The sequence below is a fragment of the Sinohyriopsis cumingii genome, chromosome 4, assembly GCF_028554795.1.
Source record: "Sinohyriopsis cumingii isolate HCF-2022 chromosome 4, ASM2855479v2, whole genome shotgun sequence".
Taxonomy (NCBI): domain Eukaryota; kingdom Metazoa; phylum Mollusca; class Bivalvia; order Unionida; family Unionidae; genus Sinohyriopsis; species Sinohyriopsis cumingii.
The window spans coordinates 31,730,442-31,740,032 of NC_142964.1; positions in this window are offsets into that span (position 1 = coordinate 31,730,442).

Here is a 9,591-nt window from a genome sequence, read left to right on the forward strand (position 1 = left end):
GCCGTTACACTTGAACAGCCAGTCGTCCCTACTAGGCAGGCCGATACAAACGATGCTCAAGGATAATGAAGGAGACAAGTAAATGCATTTGGAATTAAACATTTTGAAGGGGTGAAATGACACTTGCACAGAATAACACCAAGAATTTTCACTAGGCCCTCCAGCAACACATATATTGTATTTGAGCCCATTGCAGATTGACATGTTTCTTTTTCTATATGTAAACATGTCAGCTGCAAAGCTGCATGCTAATAACGCAACGTACCCAAGGTAAATGTGGATACTGATCTTCCGCAAGGAGGTCTGGATTATTTTATCATCTTCTAATCCCTCACAAGATGTTCGCATTTATCTTTGAAAAATACTCGATATACCGTCTAACGACTATACGACAATAAATTTCACAAATCCTGAAGTTGTGAATGTATCAGCTTAATATATCATCTGCATATATTGATTGATTAGACACTGAGCAACAGATTGTACGGAGCCAGTGGACAACTACACGTTACTGATTGAAAGAATGTCAGAAATGTAAAATGACGTCTAGTGATGACGTAGATGAGCATCCAAACCATTCTTTCAGTGAAGGTGGCCAGCTTCATCACTGAAGAAATTTTGTAAATTATTACCTAAGCGCTTTTGCTACAGGTACACATTTTGCATTATATTTTCTTGATGAAACCTATAAGTTTAGACCTTATCAAACTAGCTCTCTATGCTGATAAGATACAAAAGTAGTATAAAATAAAGTACTGTCGCTCAGCTTATTTTAGTTCGCTTGTTTTGTAAGACAAAGCAGGTGCAGTTGGTTTGTTATTTTGTATTACTTGTATGTGTTTGCGTGTTATATCTGTAAAACATTTTTAATCATATGTGCATTATTAAAGCTTATTCATGTTATAAATTAAATAATTAATTTTGTAAACAAATATGATCATCATAATATTATATTATGTGTCTTTTGTCTTTAAAAACACTTTTATTTTCATTCACTTTGGTACTTTAAAGATATAAAAAGTAGAATGAAATATGTGGTTAGTGTAAAATATATTCATTTCAGTACTTCCATCAAACATACATTTTTTTGTCTTAAATAATTTTCTTATTCTATCGTTGTAAAATTTAACAATCTATGGCTTCATTATCATTTTACAATTGTTTGGATATAAATAGTATTTGGACATTTCTTTGTTTATTATACATACGTATTTATCAAAAATACTTTTATCAGTAGATCCTTTAATAACATAAAACATTTGCTATTAAATGTTATAATGACCAAAAGAATATTATTTCTTGGTAAATTTGGAAAATTTCTTTGAATCAAAAGGGAATTTTAAAACTTTGCAGAATCTCTTTCTCTATCGCTCTGGAATCTGTAAATTTGTTTTATAAAACTGATATAATCCCATTCTTTACCGATCTGGTGTTTGTAAAGGTGTTCTATAAAATAAAATAAAAATATTAATGAATATAGTTCAGTTGTGCATTTATTACAGATATAACAAATATTTGTTTACTGATGTCCCCAGAACAATGATCATCAGATAGTTGTCGTAGTGTCTTTGTTATCAAATCCATTAAAAAGTATAAAACATTTTGTATTTCGCCTAATATACTTTGACACATCATAATACGACTGGGTTAGATAAATGTAATATGAGTTTATATTCCTTTATAATGAAAACTATTCTTTAACATTGTTCATCCTACCGCGGTTAATGTTAATATCATACAACACGATTAGTTTTAGTATCAATATCAACATTGTCTACTGGAATAGCTTCTATCTGTTTGGGTTGGCCGCAAGATATATAAATCAATTTATTAGCTTCGTCTTCTATTGCTTTGTATGATTCTATCAACATCGAATAGTTTGGTTCAACATAATTAAAGAATATGAGTATAAAAGGACCAAATGTTTATCTTCCCTTGCCCCGTACTTCCATTAATCATATAATGACATTAAGATAATAAGAATATATGCTTGATTTTATTTCTTCTTTGTTGTCATCATCTAAATTGTGATTATAATACTTTGATAAAACCTAACTTTGAATTTCTTCGTTGGCATTGAGCTTGTACAATTTTAAATAGTTTTCTAAGGGCTACGCTTACTTTTCGCTGTCTTAAAACTTTGTAATTTATTTAATTATAAAATGCTGTTTAATTATTTTATGGTTCGATTATTATCACTATCGATATTGGAGTTAAAATATCTTAATATTCCCTTAAACAGTTCGGCGCTTAACCATTTAAACCTGATTTTGTTTATCTAATTTCAATGCACTAATTATTAATGGTGCTTTTCAGGAGTAACAACTCAATGTTCCCCCAATCATGAGAATATCCGGTATTATTATTGTGGTTGCAGAAACCCTATGAGTCTTGATATAAGTAATTTTTATGTATTTCTCTATAATTTTTAACTGCTTTGATAGGAAGGACACACTAGGGGTAACTAATCATGTAATTCTGTAATGTAACTTGTTTCGATAAACATTTATAATATGTTGGATTCGTTTGCAAAGTCAAATGCAGATAACATTTTAAACAATTCAAATTCACCATTTTATGCACAATGTTCATTATGTTGTTTTGTTAAGATAACTGTTCCATATATTATTTACTTGTGATGATTCAGAACACAGTTTTCACACATCAGTGTTCTCTAATTGCAAAGTACTAAAGTGACGCTCATCATAATCACATTACATTAACAATGATTTCTCTTTATGTTCAAAGTATAATTCTGGCTTTTGATATTGCGTATATTCCATACAAACTATTTTTCAAAATATGATGTTCTGGTCCTCCTGCTACAGGTACTGCTCTTAGTTGTATTTCATTATCGCTGTTGTTTGTATGTTCTAACCACACTATGGTAGTTGCTTTAGTTTCACAACATCTAAGTTTCTATCAGTATTGTATACTGAAGATTTCTGGTTAGGAAAGGATGAGGGTGTTTGCTTTACACGACTATTTTATCAACAAAATACATCTATTTTATTTTAAATCAATTACATAAATAGTAATATAGCTTGAGATTATATTTTATCTCAGCCATATTTAATGTTTAGCCAATTGCATCACCAGATTTTTTAAGAATCCTTTTGTCATTTTGTTTGCGATACTTTGTACTAATAATAAACACACATTGTTTAGCAACACAATTTGGGTGTTTACTGGATCAGTTGTGAGCAGAACATATTCATATTTATATTACAATAAAATCTTGTAGAACTGCTACCTCTTTCACCGAGTCTAACAATTTGCTTCACATCATATAGTACACTGTCTGAAGTGAATTTTAAGGACCCTTCTAATCATCGTTTGTTACTATATTTTCTCGTTTCTTAATTTGTATAATAAAAGATTTACAGAGGCAATATTGAAACAACCCAATGGCTATATATTGAAGACATCCTATCGGAAATTCACTAATAAATCTAATTTTATCATAGTTTCGTTCACAAATTTCATTTTATTTTCGAATTTTTTTCATCCAATTTTGGCAATTCTTAATGGACACTATGTGATTAAATATCGGTTCTGATATACGAGTTTTAACAGTAGTATCATTATATTAATTTGTACAATGTTTTCTAACTGTACAATCTTATAATTATTCATATCTGAATTTCGTAACATTCCGGGTTGTAGCCCAACCATAGCTTGAACTATTCAATCAATATATTTTTATAGTAATAACTGCATCTCGAGCTGCATTTTAGTAGTATCCAATTATATCTCACTAGAAACGGTTAGTATACCAAAGACCGGTTAAATCATATGCAATATATTCGTAAGTAATATAACCAGATGTTCAATAAAACGATTATTGCTACATTCAAATAGCTAAAGGATAATCCTCACACCCCAAATTTAAATTACACCATCATATTATGTTTCACAAAAGGTGGTAATGATAAGATGTGATTATCATTTTCTGAAATTACACTATCAGCAAAAGATGTAATCTGTATTAAAATGTAATTACGATAAATTACACATACATGCTACATACTGTATACCAAGAAAGATAGTTTGTCATTGGTTACAATCTTTAGTGACTTAAACTAAGCAATACAAAAGAATCTTGAATGAAATCAGCTTTTGCAAGCCAAAATTAACAAATATTTTTGTCTAGAATAAACAGTTCTTCCATAAAATATAGTTCATATCGTTGTGTATTGCGCCTTACGACATACCTATGTCTTGTCTGACATTACATATTACTATATAACGTAATTAAATAACTTTAAGAAAATTTATGCTATTAAGAAAAGAATAGAAAACAATTATTTGGCAGACCGTGAACTTTTAACGGAAGAATATTTCGAGGACATTGACATACGTTTAACAAAGTCAACTACAACAAGTAAGAAAACAACAAGAAGATATAGTTTTTACTTTAAAATATCAGTTCAATCAGAAATTAGAAAAAAGAAATATAACCTAATAATAATAGCAGTAGCATAATAAAATTAGGTTCGATTGCAATTATTAATAAATAATCAACAATTTACAAAGTCAAATTAACCATGCAGATATAAGGCTCTAGGTAATGGCATAACAATGGATATTGGAAAAATTAAATAAAGAGGCTTGTTTGAAATTATTAAACAATATTCGAATGACAGAATTAATCGTCTTGAAAGTAAATGCAACGAAGAAATAGTAATGGGCATGAAAAGACAGCGCAACACAAAACACAAAAGTAAAAGGTTTAAATGAAACACTAGTGTCATTAGATAAATATAAAAATGTATTAGGCAGTTCAATATTGCAAAGAAAGCATTCCATGAACGAGATTAAAGAACGAAAGCAAGAACAACACTACAAGCATTAAAACAAACAAAATGCTAAAACTTAAAATCACCAATTTTATTACAAGAATTGTCTCTACAACAGAAGACGAAATGGTATATATAGAAGAAGTATTGCAATATCAGCACTTAATTATTAACTATCTACCAGAATTGTCTAATACTCATCACTCAGTGATTTACTATCAACTAACCAATTATCTACTAACTATCCAACATCTAGTTATTTACTATCTTTTGTATATTTATAACATGTACTTGATTTTCTAATAACAGCTTTTATGAGAGTCATTTAGTTAATTACATTTTAATTCTAACATTCTTTGAATGGGTTTTGTACTTTTAATGAGTCATGTATATATGCGTACGTCGATTTTATTCATACAGGTCATGGTCCGTCTACCAAATTCTAATAAACAACATCACGTTATTCAAAACAAATGCCATGAGTGACACGAATGGGGATTTTAAAAAAAACATCACGCAATCCAACGAGGACATTTGTACTGGCAGAAAGGTCAGATTATCTTAGATTATAATCGATTGAAAGGAAAACAGCTTATTTTGCTTAATGGTGAGTTATTTCGAAACGTAGATGATTCATTAAAAGTCTGGAATCACATTCTAGACACGTATTGCATTATTCACTTATCATATATTTTACAAAAGCGAATTAGAAAGCGGAATCTTCATGGTTAAAGTTGATAAAATCCTGTAAGAGATTCATTCACGATTTTTATTTATTTATTTAAATTGATAATCAGTTGTTGGAATGTCATTACTGTGAGGAACATTTATTCAAAGATATATATATATATATATATATATATATATATATATATATATATATATATATATATATATATATATATATATATATATATATATAGCTAAACTGATTTTGTGAGTTTATACAAAGGACAGCTTGATATTACCATATTATTCAAAGCATATTATATTTGGTTTTATATGTTTCACTTCATTTTATATGTTTCACTTCAACACTTTTGGTAATACATTGGATTTTACTGTGAATTCACTCAAAGACGTTTCGATTTAAAACAGTGATTTATTCTGTGGTGTTAGCACATGACTACATTAGAATTATCATTCGAAATACTTATGAAACTTATTCGAATATAAAGGAATTGTTATAAGTATTTTAGAAAATACGAACTCATACTATAATCTAAGTTAAATTAGATTATTTTACTTTTTATTTTTTGGGAACGAAATTAATATTTTGAGTGTTACAAAACTGGTTCGTTGTTGCTCGTTCTTTCTTACGTAATTTATGCAAAAATCGCAACAATTCTCCAAAGCCCAGTGAAGTATTGTCCACCAACCCGTTGTCTAACATCTACCAATTGATGAACAATAAACAGTGTTCAACTATCCAACGATCAGTAATCTACTATTCAGTACCCAGTAATTTACCATCCTCAATACAATTATTAACTATCACACCCCCAGTATATACTGTATCCACTAATCAATTATCTATTATCAATACCGTGTGATCTACTATATCACTCTGTTATCTACTATCCACCAACCAGGTATTTGCTATCCAGTACCCAATTGTCTACTATCAGCACATATGGACCTACTATCTACCTACCAGGGCGATACTTTCCATCACCCAATTATCTAAAATCTACACAAAGTTATATATTAGCCAACAATTAGTGATTATTATTCAGTAATCTGCTATCCACGAACCAGTTATTTCCTACCAATTCGCCGTTATCTACTATTCACCAACCTGTTATCTACCATCCAGTACCTAGTTGTCTGATATATGATATCCAGAACCCAGCGATCTAGTATCCAAGAACAATTTGTATGGCACCCACCAACTAAATATCTACTATCAACATAAAGTTATATACTATCCAGCACCCAGGTAACTACAATCCACAATCCAACTATATGCTATCCAGTTCCCAGCTATGTACTACTCACCAAGCAATTATTTATTAGCAACTCTCCTGAGACCTCTCTCATGAACTTAAAATTTCAACTTTTAACAAGAAATTAAGATATACAAAGATATTTGTATATATTTTCCCTATGACATTTCATGAACTGACATATCACCGATTTCGCATTCCGAGGAAAAACACATCTTTTAGGTAAAATGTCACATAGTTGAATACTTCACCCGTACAATACAATATAGCTTTATCCAAAGCATAGATCTAAGGACATTCCAAAATCTGGAACTGTACGGCAAGTTTTCGCTACTGTATATCATGTTATTTCATTCATTTCACAAAAGTTATTTTGTTCGTATTTTATTATGTCCAAGTAAGATAATGAAATTTTTCTTTACCTTTCCCTTGAATCTTACAAGGTAAAGGTAACTGCGCTCAAATAGTTCCAGTCGTAGCTTGCTACACTGTTAATTTTTTTAAGGCAGATGCATACCTGTAAAAACGTACGAGTCAATTTTAGACAACACAATTTGAAGTTATCAAACTAAGATATCTCCTATATGCTCATCTATTTAGTTTATTGAATCTACATACCTTTCTCCTTCATGCTGTGTCATTGTTTCACACACGCGCAGACTATTACAAGGACGAATTTGAGTTGTAGAATGATTTAAATTTAAATGACAATGATATATATTATTGCTGAAAATATCTGTCTCTCTCATCATCAGGTAACAATAAAAATTATTGACAGTAGGACTATCATTATCATCGTCCTTCTCAAGCATTTGTTTTCATGCTTATCCATAACAGCTTTTGCTTTGCTGGTAGAGTTTGCTTATCAAATTTAAGGATATCTGTCCTATTTACCTAGGAATGGATGCCAGTGATGACCCCAGTTTGAAAGAGTTACCTGGTTTCTGAAATTCGTATTTTTATTCAACGATACTACCGGTTTAGTTAAACATGTCATCAAATAACATGAAGATACTGTCACCACCTAGTATATAATCCTATTGAACTTTCGAATATATTATGTACTGTTGGAATATTATCATGTTTTCATCTGTGTTGTAACTTTGCTATCCTTGAATTAATAATTGTATCAGCGTGTTCACACTGTCACAAACTTCTTGAAACAGACTAAGGAAGAGATTTTCTGCTTTACCTATACACCAAATATGCAAATTGCTATGAACTAATAATCTGATTCAGTCATGTAATTCTTCATCTGCCACCTCAATGCTATGTTACAAAAAGATTCTTCGTTGTTTACCATATAATTAATTCAGCTAGACATGTTCTCCTGTTTCTGGCTTACAGTTATATTTAAATTTATAAACGGCTAGCGCAACAACTGATGTACGTTCCCAAAACGTTTCGTGCACAATGTTATATTCTTCTGTGTTTTAATTTAGTGAAATTTTGAAACTGTTAAAGATGAGATTAAAGTAATTCAAATATATTTAACGCACAAAAAGAAGTTTCTAATCTGACAATAAATATGCAATTTGTATACCGATTTCAGTAGTTCTTGTATGTTTTTCTCTATCGTATGCCAGTACCGCTTCCAGATGTTGCCATACTTATTCATTCTGCCTAGATGAGTTGATTCTTTCCAAATTACATGCGACAGTGTGATTGGTATCTGTTCTTTGATTCACCGCTCGAAAGGTTTTGAGTACCATATTTTAACAAATTCAGTAGTCAGTTTATGAAAAATTGGGTTTCAATGTAGCACATTTATAATTCGTTACATTTTTTTGCTGTGCTAACTTGGTTAAGGTGAATTAATCGTTCTCATGAGTTAAAATAAATTGCGGGGATGGGTAAGGTATTGTACTAGTATGTGTTTGGATCCTGAAGTCCATTTTAGCAGAAATTTAATTAATGTGCAATTAGCTTCTCTAGCGCAAACACATTGATCTTCTATTTACTGTTTCTTCACATTCACACTCCCTAAACAGTCAGAGCCTCCATTGCAATACAATAGCAGTCTCACCTTGCATCTCTAGTACATTGCAAATATTTCATAATGTCTTCAGCCAGCTTTACTCTGTATAGGTTGTGACGTTATATAACTGTTCGCATATCGAATTATTCCATTTATTTAAGTCGCTCAATTTAAGCTGATATTCTAAGCCTGTGAACACTGTATCCTGCAAATTTCCATGTGCGCAAACTATCAACGGTATACTTGTTTTGACTTCATTGAGTGAAAACTCTTTCCAATCATCTAATTTTTGCAACTTTTGAGGAAGACTTTGCAACTGCTACCATTCATACTTCCTAATTTAATTCATTCTGCCAAGATTTCATGTGCTACTTTTATTTTTCTCTGATCCATTAGTATCAAATTTTGAGTGCTGTTTTTACAAACGATCTGTGGTCTGTAAGTGGAAAATTATTTAGTTATAGTACATTTGTATGTCGTTCAATTAATTTGCTATTTTAAATTGGTTCAGGTGAGTTTCGTCGTAGTACTTTTGTATCTCGTTCAATTAATTTTTATGTTAATTAGTTTCAAATGAATTAATCAATGTAATGTGTTAAAATGATTTGCTCGAGACGGATAGGGTTGGTTTCGTGAAATTGTAGCTCATTTCTTTATATACAGCAAATAATATCGAACTTGCTTCTCTTGTTCAAGTCCATCGATCCTCAATTTACTGTTTTTCCACACCCCGAACTATTCTTTGCGTTTTGAAAGTCAACGAGTTTTTAGAATATTTCACATTTGGTATTTTAAAAACACTGCAGTAGAATATGAAATACACTATATAAAAAGGTTTCCATTTAAATTAACTAGTTCCGAATTCTTG